General features: G+C 46.9%; 1 pseudogene; it reads right to left on the bottom strand.

Annotated features, from left to right (window-relative positions):
- Nucleotides 1-1,120: 1,120 nt before the first annotated feature.
- Nucleotides 1,121-1,637, bottom strand: LOC117202098 (60S ribosomal protein L21-like; annotated as a pseudogene).
- Nucleotides 1,638-10,461: the final 8,824 nt, after the last annotated feature.

The raw sequence follows: 10,461 nt of genomic DNA, 5'->3' as shown, positions 1-10,461 counted from the left end.
GGGTTCATTTGGTCTTCATGTGTGGCTAGCAGCCTCCCGTGGAGAAAAACTCCACTTTGTTGCTATATCAGATATCTACTGCTGCATAAAAATATTGCTGCAAATCTCTGAGGCTCAAAACAGCAATCATATTATTTTTCATGTCTCTGTGGATTGACTGGAGTTGGCTGGATGGTCCTGTGGGTCTTGAGTGAACTCACACATAAGTCTGCAGTTGCCCAGCTTGGGAGAGGCTCTGCCACATGTGTCTTTCATCCTCCTCCGTGGATCACTAGGCTGGCCTGAGCACAGCCTTCTGATGGTGATGTCAGAGGCGCAAGGGGACGAACCCCATCATGTAAGCATTTGTCAGGACTCTGCTTGTGTCAGCTCTGCTAATATCCCATTGGCCAAAGCAAGCCATATAGGAGCCTAGAGTCAAGGGGTAGGGAAGTGCTTCCTCCCCACAGTAAGAGGGCACTGCCAATTTACATGGCAAATGATGTGGATACAGCAGGGGTGAAGAATTGGGTCCATTAAGGCAATCAATCTATGGCACCCTACACTCAACCTCAATTATTCAGATCCTTCCCACATGCAAAAATCAATCACTCCCATTGCAAGACTGAGAAACAGCCGGTGGCAACAAACTCAAAATCTAATTTCTCATGATCTACATCAGTCCAGATACAGCTCCTTTTGATCCAAGACCTCTGGGCAAGTTATCCATCTCCCATACCTCCAACATATAATGGTAAGCTAGGGACAGGACATCTGCAATAAACATTCCTATTCAAACAGGGGAAGAAGGAGGTCCATACCAGTCACTGGTCCACAGCAATTCTGAAATCCTGCTGGGAAAACGTTTCCAGCTACCACAACTTGGGGATAGGTAACATTCCTTGATTAGCTCCAAGATCTGCATTCTTTTTTAAATATATATATAAATTATAATTGGCAGTTTATTAACCAGTGGAGTATATTGCACAGCAAACTACCTCACATCTTTCAGGAAGAAAAACTACTAAATTTGGAAAGTAAAGACATCACCCACTGAATCTGGACACAATTAAAATGTGCTTTAAATATTTCTTTGGGGGAGGGGACACAACACTTCTACTCAATTAAGAGAAACACTTGTACAGTCCAGGTCCCTTATTTTCTTTACACCCATCATGCCATGAGCTCATAGGGAATGGGCTCCAACAGTTCAGGCTCCTTTCCGTTGGTTCTCACAAAGTGTGCTTCTCTGGGTGGAGCAGGCTGGTGCTTCAGTTGAACCCAAGTACCTTTCTTTTTGGCTTCCTTCTTTTTCTGATCATTTTCCTTCACACATTTCAGGAAGCTATCTCGGGTCTTAGAGTGCTCAAAAGCTCAATATGCACATTAATTCTCTTGGCAAGAATCTTGCCCTTAACTTGCTTGTTTACAACAGTGCCAACACCATGCTGCCTAACATTGTAGACTCTTCCAGTTTTGCCATGGTAACATTTGTGGGGCATTCCTTTTTGAATAGTGCCCATTCCCTTGATACATACAATATCACCTTTCTTGTAGATTCACATGTATGTGGCCAAAGGAACAACTCCATGTTTTCTAAAAGGCCTAGAGAACATGTAGCAGGTGTCCCTCCTCTTTCCCTTTGCATTGGTCATTTTGACAAATTACTGGAAGATGGCGGTTCCGGCCGAAAGGCTCCAAGATCTGCATTCTAAGAAAGGTTCTCTCCCCATTGTTCTCTATGGCTCTTGCTCCAGCCTCTGAGGTGTCCTTCCTTTTCTATCACCATCCCTGGCTACTTCTGAAGGCATTATAAAATATAGCCTTTAAGCAATCTTTTGAAACTGCTTCCTACCCAGAGGTCTTTTTATATTTTGAACAATTTCCATCTCTTTTAATTCAGGCTACGAGTCGTTTTGTCAATATAACTCTGTCTAAAAACTTTGTGGGTTCCCTTTGTCTTTGATTCCATTCTACTGCATGTGCCAGAAGCCACAGCAACAGAACAGATTCTACCTTCTCTATCATCCTTCTAATACTACTTGCAAACTAGGCAGTTATTTTATGAGCTTGTCTCTTTTTTGTAGTACCTTATCAAACACAGTCATAAAAGCCAACTGATGCTTTCAATACTCTGCTGAGAAATCTCTTTGCCCAAGTCCAAGAGTTTATTAGATACACTTTTTATCTCCCAAGTTACTAACAGTTTTCCTAAAGGATTCAGCATTACATAATGTGGATTGCCATTTTTCCAGCCTCCAAGAGCAATTTCCTTACTTTTTTTTCAGCCTTCCCTAATAGTTTACTCATTCCCACCACCCAGTCCCAAAAAACAATGTTACATATGATTTATGTCCACTTCTGCGTACCAGTTTATGTAGCAGTTAATTATTGATACATAACAAAATATCCCAAATTTCAGTCATTTAAGATAAAAATCATGAATGATTTTTTTACATGTCTGTGAGTCAGCTGGGGGGTAGCTGACCCAGGCTGAACTTGACTGGCTCTGCTGGTCTTGGCTGGGCCAATTTATGAGTCTGCAGCTCGTGGATCTAGGCTAGGCTCAGCTGGGGATGGCTGTGCTCCATGTGTCTCTCATCCTCCACCTGAGGCCAGTGGGTTCACCTGGGTATGTCCATCTGAAGGTGATGGTAGTAGCACGAGGAAGCAAAATCAGTCCTGCAAGCCCTTATCAAGTGTCTGCTTGAGCCATATCTGCTGTCATCCCATTGGCCAAAGCACATAGTCAAGCCCAGAGTAAAGAGGTAGGGAAGTACCTCCCACCCACAATAAGGAGGGTACTGCAAAGCCACATGACAAAGGGCATGGACACAGGGAGAGGTGTAGAACAGGGCCATTAATGCCACTGTGGTCAAAGGCAAACACTCGCTCACTTCCAGTCCTTTGCATCTGGGTTTTCCTCTTCTTGGAATGTTGTCCGTATAATTGTTCTACAAGGTAATGTCCTCCTTTATCAGATGAGAGGGGTGAGGATCAGATCGGAGAAGTCCCTTCCTCAGGATCACACCGCTAGTAAGTACAGAGCTCACATTTGAATGCAGGCCTGTTTGGGCACCTACTAAATGTATATGGAATGAAAGGTAAGTCATTTCTGCAGTGGTTATACCCATAGGGTTCTTGAACTGTAGAACCTAATTCTGGCTAACAAGCAGGGGGAAAATGCTATTTATTGGAAGGAAATTGGACAGCTCAGTGGTGAAAGAAACGCTGAAGAAACAAAGGCAGGTCCAGAGAACTCAGTCAGAAAGGAGCTTTTGGGGGCCATCACTGTGAGGATGACTCAAGATGTCTTTGTCACTCAGGCAAAGAGTCCTGTGCCTAGAGAACCTGATTGACCCAGCTTGGGCATTGGGTCCGCCCTGTGGGTAGGGCATGGTGGCTGACAGCCAGCCCCTCCCTTCACCCCACCTCACAGAATGGAGGAGGGGAGCTTCTTAAAGGAGATGCTGAGTGAATTTCCCCCAGAAAGGAGAAGGGAGGGATAACTTGGGTGCAGTGATTGGGCGCATGGACTTGGGAGCCAGGCTGTCTGGGTTTGCCATCCTGGCTTTCCCACTGACTAGTTGTACTTAACCAGTACAGGCAGGGTATTAACCTTCCTATGCCTCAGTTTCCTCATCGGTAAAATGCTGTTGTGCAGTAATGTATCAACCTCACTAGATTGCTGTGAAGGGTAGTGAATGTTGGTTGGTGGTATCGCTGTGTACGGGGACTGGGAGAGACAGAGTGCAGAGCACAGGATCAATCCACTCCCCGGAGAAACGGCACAGGCTGCCAAGGTGGCCCGTGACGGGCTGTGTCCCTCCTGGCCTGGAGCGACTCCAAGAGCTGCCAGCCATGTTACTCCTAGGCTCTCTGTTTCTGGATGGAGGAGCTCCAAGAACTCAGAGCATGCAGGTGCTGAGTCATCACTGGAGGTTCCCGTAGAGATGGGACAAACTCACGTTCATGTTTGTTGGCAGCGCGGTGGGGCCTCCTGGGTGTCGAGCCCATATGACCAGAGCATATGGTTTCCTGAGCTGGTACCAGATGTGAAGGCAGAAAAGGTTAAGCGGCTGGAGCCCCAGACTTGGCCTTGAGAGATCCCGTTTGAATCTCAGTTCCACCATCACTCACTATGAACTTGGGCAAGTTGCTCATCTGTCCAGGGAGTGGGTAGCAGGGGTTCCCCGATGCTGTCACTCAGAGCTTCCCCCCAGAGCTGGGGCCAACGTCTCTCCCCTCTGACTCTCAGGACCAGTTTGTTTCTAACGACCTGGTGACTCTTAAATGCCACCCCCTGTGGCTCATCTTTGCTTCTCTGCTTAAGCAGGCACCCAAGCAAGTCAGGCCAATGAAAGCCTTAGATTCCCCACTCTATCTAGGCGGACCCCACTTTATGACAACCCAGTGTTACCCCACAGAGAAAGGATGAGAGAGGCCCAGCTTCAGTCCCCACCACTGGCGTTACTGGTTGTGAGTACAAGTTGGCACCATGCTGGCGTAGCAGGTGGGGAGGTCAGAGGAGGTGAGGACCCCCCCATCCAGCATTAGCTGCATGAGCGAGGCAGGGCAGGATTCGTTCAGAGAGACCCAGAACACAGTGGAGCTTCATGGGACCGCTGGCTCATGGCTGGTCTGCACAAACCACGGGCAGGATGTGCCCCCAGCCCACCTGTTCTCTTATAATCGCATGATGTCAAGGAAGGAAATCGGGTCAGCCCGGCAGCCTCATCTTTTACGAAGCTGCTTGTTTCTCGTAAGGTTTGTTCTGTTGCGTTGTGTGACCCCAGACTTCACAATAAAGTTAGCAGACAAGACCATCAGCCCTTGTGATGGTGGACCGGGAGGGACGATGGATGTCGCCCGGTCCCATCCCCTCATTTTTTTAAGATTTAAAAAAAATCAAGTCAGATACCAAGGTTCAAATCCCAGCTCCACCACTAGTTTACTCAAGCATGTTATTTACCCTCACAGTGCCTCATTTTCCTCGTCTGTCAAAAGGGAACCGTCACGTTCCCTTTTATGATAAAGTAATGATGCCAGTAAAAAGTGTAGGGTCCTTGTAAGTCTCAAATGAATTAACACGGGAGCGTGCGTGCAACAGGACCGGGCACATCCTGAGTGCTCCCAGACTCCTGGACAAGTGCTCATGCCTCTGCCCAAGGCTGGGGGCTTCCTGGAGATAGTTCTGTGCTTTCCTGGAAGGGATCAAGGGCCTCAGTCATGAGCACCTCGAAGGAGCCGCCCCAGGCCAGGGTCTGTGCAAGGGCCCTGTCTTCACCTAACACTCCCTCCCCGAGCACTGTGACCCCTGTATTGTGTTTCTAAGCTGCCCTGCCCCCATTTCCATGCCCGAATACCCACAGCCCAATTTCTTCAGATATTCATTTCTCCTCCTTCACCATCTCCCCTCTCCAGCCAAGAATCCCCCCTTCCCCAAAGTCTCATCCCAGCTGCAAATATCTTCCAAAAACCCGGGAGCCTCTCTGCAGTCTAGGATATAACTGACTCACCAGGAGCCCCACTTAAGACAATATGAGGAAATATTTTATGCTACTGCTGGAAACTGAGGGCATTTCTCAAGACTTTAGTGGTCTCTGGCATGACCCTGAAGGGCCAAGCAAAGGCAGGGGTAACATGAAAGAACAACTGCCCAGGCAGGGGCTGGGAAATGTAGTCCTGTGGGCATCTGGGTGCTGTAAAATGCCTCAATTTTATGTTATGTTTGTGTCAGCCTCAGGAGCCAAAGCCTATGAGGAGAAAATGCAAGGCTTTCTTGAAGAAGAAATTCAGAAAAATCTATGTTTCCATTAGCTTAGATTGCTCACTGTTGCCCGCTGGTACTTAGGGGTTTATTTTGATAAATTGTCCTAACTCATATATTAAGAAGTGGAGCAGAGAAAGACAAATATCATATGATATCACTTATATGTAGAATCTTTTTTTAAAAAGCTACAAATGAACTTGTTTACGACTCACAGACACAGAAACAAATTTATGGTTACCAAAGTGGAAAAGGGTGGGGAGGGATAAATTAGGAGCTTGGGATTAACAGATACACACTACTGAGTATAAAACAGATAAACAAGGATTTACTGTATAGCACAGAGAACTATATTCAATATCCTGTAATAACCTATAATGGAAAAGAATCTGTAAAAGAATATATATATATATATATATATTTATATATAACTGAATCACTTTGTTCTACACCTGAAACTAACACAATATTGTAAATCAACTATGCTTCAATAGAGAAAAAAAAAAGTGAAACAGGAACAAGCCAGAGAAGAGCAGGTCACAGAGGCTCCTTCTCTAGGGCCCGTGACCTTGGCTCAGCCATAAGGGCGTCTCTTCTGTTCTCGGATTACCTACTCTGCCCTATTGCTGGAAACGGACGTTAGCAACCCCTGCGGATTGATCTGGGTAACGGAGTAACCAGGTGGTGTGGCTTCATGCCCAGCTTTGCCAGGACTAGTTATGTGACCTTTGATGTGTCACTTAACTTCTCCGAGGCTCCCTTTTTTCATCTGGAAAAATGGGCCAGTGTTACAATCATGATTTTGAGTAAAAGAAGCTGACACAGATAACATGTCCTGTATGAATCCATTTATATACGGTTCAAAAACAGGCAAGGCTAAACTTTATCATTGAGGAATGTATACACGGTGGCAAAACTAAAACAAAAGAGAAAGAAAAAGAAATGATTTTCATAAAAGCAAAGCTATGAGTGCCTGTAGTATATGGGAGGGGATGTGAGTGGGAAAGATCACTTAGTGTTGCTGGCATCGTTCTGTCATTCATTCTGTCTTGATCTGTGTTGTTCACTAGATGGGTGTTTGCTTTAGAATTTATTACAATTAGAATTACCCATGACACTTTGCATTTGCTTATGTCCTTTTCTGTATGTCTGCTAGGATGATAATGAAGAAGAAGAAATGGACAATGTCTTTAAAGAGGCTCATAAACTGTAAAGCTCTGTGTACATATTAGGGCTCATGAATAACCTCTTCCTGCCTGCCCCTTTTCTCTAGGTTCATAATCCAGAATGTTCAAGCTCCATTCTAGTTTGGGCTCCCAGATCCCATTTTACAGAAGGGTAAACTGAGGCCCAAGGAGGCAAAGGCATTATCTCCTCTTCCTTCTCTCCTTTTACCCTCGCAGGGTTTCCAGCCCTGAGACCTGGAACCTGAAGCTCCTGAACGCTGGTGAACCTGAACGCTCACCTACAACCTGAAGCTCCCTTTTCGCCTTGAGCTGCTGGAGTGTTGTGTGTGAATCCAGCAGCATTGGAATTAAGAGACAACGGAGCATTTCCTCTCCTTCAGAACCTGTTCCAACACCCTCCCTCTCAGGCTGAAAAAAACCAGTTGCAATTTCCTCCCGCCCACGACTCCCACATCACATGCACTTAGCCATGGGAGTAGTAGAGGACTTTATTATTTTTTAAAGAACCCATACACACAGTCCCAGGTTCTCATAAACCCTTCTGGGCATCCTTCTGCAAACCAATCCAAAAGAATAAAAACTGGGCTGAGGAGAGTGCCAGGCCTGTTGCAGGTGCATCTAGGATTCCAGCACCGTCTTTATGAGCTTGTAAGAGGCTCCCTGTCTCCCCATCACCTCAGCAGATGTGGCCCTTATTTCCCTTTGAATACATTGCCTTCAGCTTAGAGCAGCTGAGAACTTTACAAGCAGTCCTGCTCCCAAGGCCAGTAATTTGCCAGAAATTAGCAGTGACTAAGACACACCAGCCTCCCTTTGTTCTAGGCAGTGGGGACCAGCTTGTCCCACAGTTTTCATTTTCAGCACTGTTTGGAGAGCTGTGGACACAGCCACCCAGAGGCCCCAGACCTGGGGGGGGGGGCTTTCTTTTTCTGTGTCCTCCTCCCCTCGACCACACTGGTGAGGGAGATGTTGTTGACTTTCCATGACATTTGTTCATCTTCCTTGTTTCTCCCGCATTTACCTCTCACTCATCTTCCGGAACAAGACAGAAAGAGAGTGGGCGGACTGAAGGCCATTTTTACTGCTTTGTCAGAAACTGGAAGTTTTTCCAAAGACTGGTGAGATCCTCCAAACCCCTGACTTTTAAGAGCTGGAGGAAAGGCCACTCCAATTGGTGGATTTGTAACCTGTCCACTGCCGGGCCCAGCCCAGGCGTGAGGCCAGAGCAACAGGGCCACCACCCCAGTGAAATGAACTGCATTTAGTGGAGGTCCACAATGGGGCCCTGCTCTGCATTTTATAGGCTGGGAAACTTTGTGCAAGTAGTTTCGCCTCCCTATGCCTCAGTTTATGCATCTGTAGAATAGGTATGACAATGCAGACTAGGTATGTCCCACAGGGTTTATGGAGAGGCAATACCAGCTGCATGATTTGCAGGACCCAGTGTAAAATCAAAATGCAGGGTCCTCTTTCCCTGCGTGAAGCCAAGGACCCTTATTTGATGGCCCGTCCCAGGAACTCATCCGAGACCTGGGACCTGACCGTCCTCTTGTGCCCCATTTTCCTGCAACAAAAGATATGAATAAATCTACTTCTTACCTTAAAAAAAGCAGGGTCCCTTGCTCAAAAAGTATGAAACATTTCAAGATGGCAACAGCAGAGCATTAAACTAAGTGTGGGGTCCTGTGCAAGTGCCCAGGTGGCCTGCACGTGAAGCTGGCCCTCTGAGGAAGCGTTTATTCATTCATTCAGCAAATAGTGGGGATTTTGTGCCAGGTACAAGTCATATGAGCTGACAAATGTCAAGGGCTCAGCAGATCTGGTACACAGTGGGTACTCAATAAACAGTGCCTTTTATTTCCATGTAAACCTCATGATATAATACAGCATGTATTATCATCTCCATTTCACAGTAAGAAAACTGAGACTGCAAGAAATTTATCCAAGGTCCATAGCTGGTAGGTAAGAGAGCTAAGAGTTGAACCCAAGACCCAGGTCCTTTCTAGTTCCACAGGCCACTCCAGCAGGCAGCCCAGCCCCTGATGCAGGAGAACCTCCCAGAATCACAGGCCCTTCTTAACCCGGCTAAGAGCCAAATGCCCAGGGACCCTTTGAGTGATTGCTTGGAAGCCTGTGGGTCATCAGTATGAGAAGAAACATCCACGGGGCCCCAGAAAGGCTCTTGAGTACCAACTTGAATGTCTCAATTGTCTTTGGAGGCACAAAGGCAATCTACATTGTATGCCAGACCTGGCTACAAAACTGACTTTTGGGGCTTCCCTGGTGGCACAGTGGTTGATAGTCCGCCTGCCGATGCAGGGGACACGGGTTCGTGCCCCGGTCCGGGAAGATCCCACATGCCGCGGAGCGGCTGGGCCCGGGAGCCATGACCGCTGAGCCTGCGCGTCCGGAGCCTGTGCTCCGCAAAGGGAGAGGCCACAACAGTGAGAGGCCCACGTACCGCAAAAAAAACAAACAAACAAAGAAAAACTGACTTTTGAGTGTTGAAAATGAACCGTCTGCCCTGAGAACATAAATGTGGTCATTCTATCAATAAGGCAAGTAAATTTCCTCCAATTCAAAATGTAGTAGAGAGTACACTGGGAGATGGAGAGACTTGAATAAGAAAAATCACCTACTGTGAGCTTGGCACATAATAGGAGCTCAGTGTGGGCTAGTTCAATCTGAAATTGAATTGGTCACTAAAGTGGACCAAGACCAGCCTTTCAGTTCCCAGAGCCGGGATCTGTGTTGGGCTGGTTTTGCCTTGAATCAGGCACCTCTCCTTCCCAGACCAGGCTGCCATATACAGGAGTGTAGGTTGTGCACTGCACAATGGGACCAGTGCTCCCCAGAGTTGTGCAGCGTACATCCTTCGTGGAGCCCAGATGAGGCAAACCTGCTTCCCTAAACCACTGAAAGATGTCCAAAATGGATGGCAATGGACTAGTGCCTCCGCCCTCCCTCATAACCCACCCAGCAGACCAGCTTCAGCTCCCTCAATAAAATCTCACCCCAGCCCTTCAAAGCTGACAGTGAGGGGAGAGTCTGCATGCGGGGAGGGTGCCTAGTCCGTATAGTTCCAGCTGTGGAGGGCCTTTGCAGTATAAATCCTGCCAGTTGTTTCTTGTTTGTTTTTTCTTTTGTGTGATGCAAGTGCCTGACTTAAGCTTTGATTGCCAAGGCAGCCACTTCAAAGAGGCATCCACTTCAATGATGGGGATCTTGAATAAACACATTGCCAGCCAAAGGACTAGGTAAAGACCCAGCCCACCTCCTCCCACTGAGGCGCCTTTGTTTTAGAGACCTTGGTTGATTTCAATAACTGACCATTTGGGCCAGTTGTTTTTTCTCTTCCCATGCTTTAAATTCTCACTCTTGTGGGGTTTTTTCCCCCTTGATAATTAAACTTTATTTTTTTTAATTAATTTGTTTCTTTGGCTGTGCCTCATGGCACGCGAGATCTTAGTTCCCCAACCAAGGATCGAACCCTTGCCCCCTACAGTGGAAGCGCAGAGTCTTAAC

This window comes from Orcinus orca, chromosome 2 (assembly GCF_937001465.1).
Source record: "Orcinus orca chromosome 2, mOrcOrc1.1, whole genome shotgun sequence".
Classification (NCBI taxonomy): domain Eukaryota; kingdom Metazoa; phylum Chordata; class Mammalia; order Artiodactyla; family Delphinidae; genus Orcinus; species Orcinus orca.
Note: the sequence above shows the minus strand (reverse complement) of the source record. Positions and strands in the feature narration are given on the sequence as shown.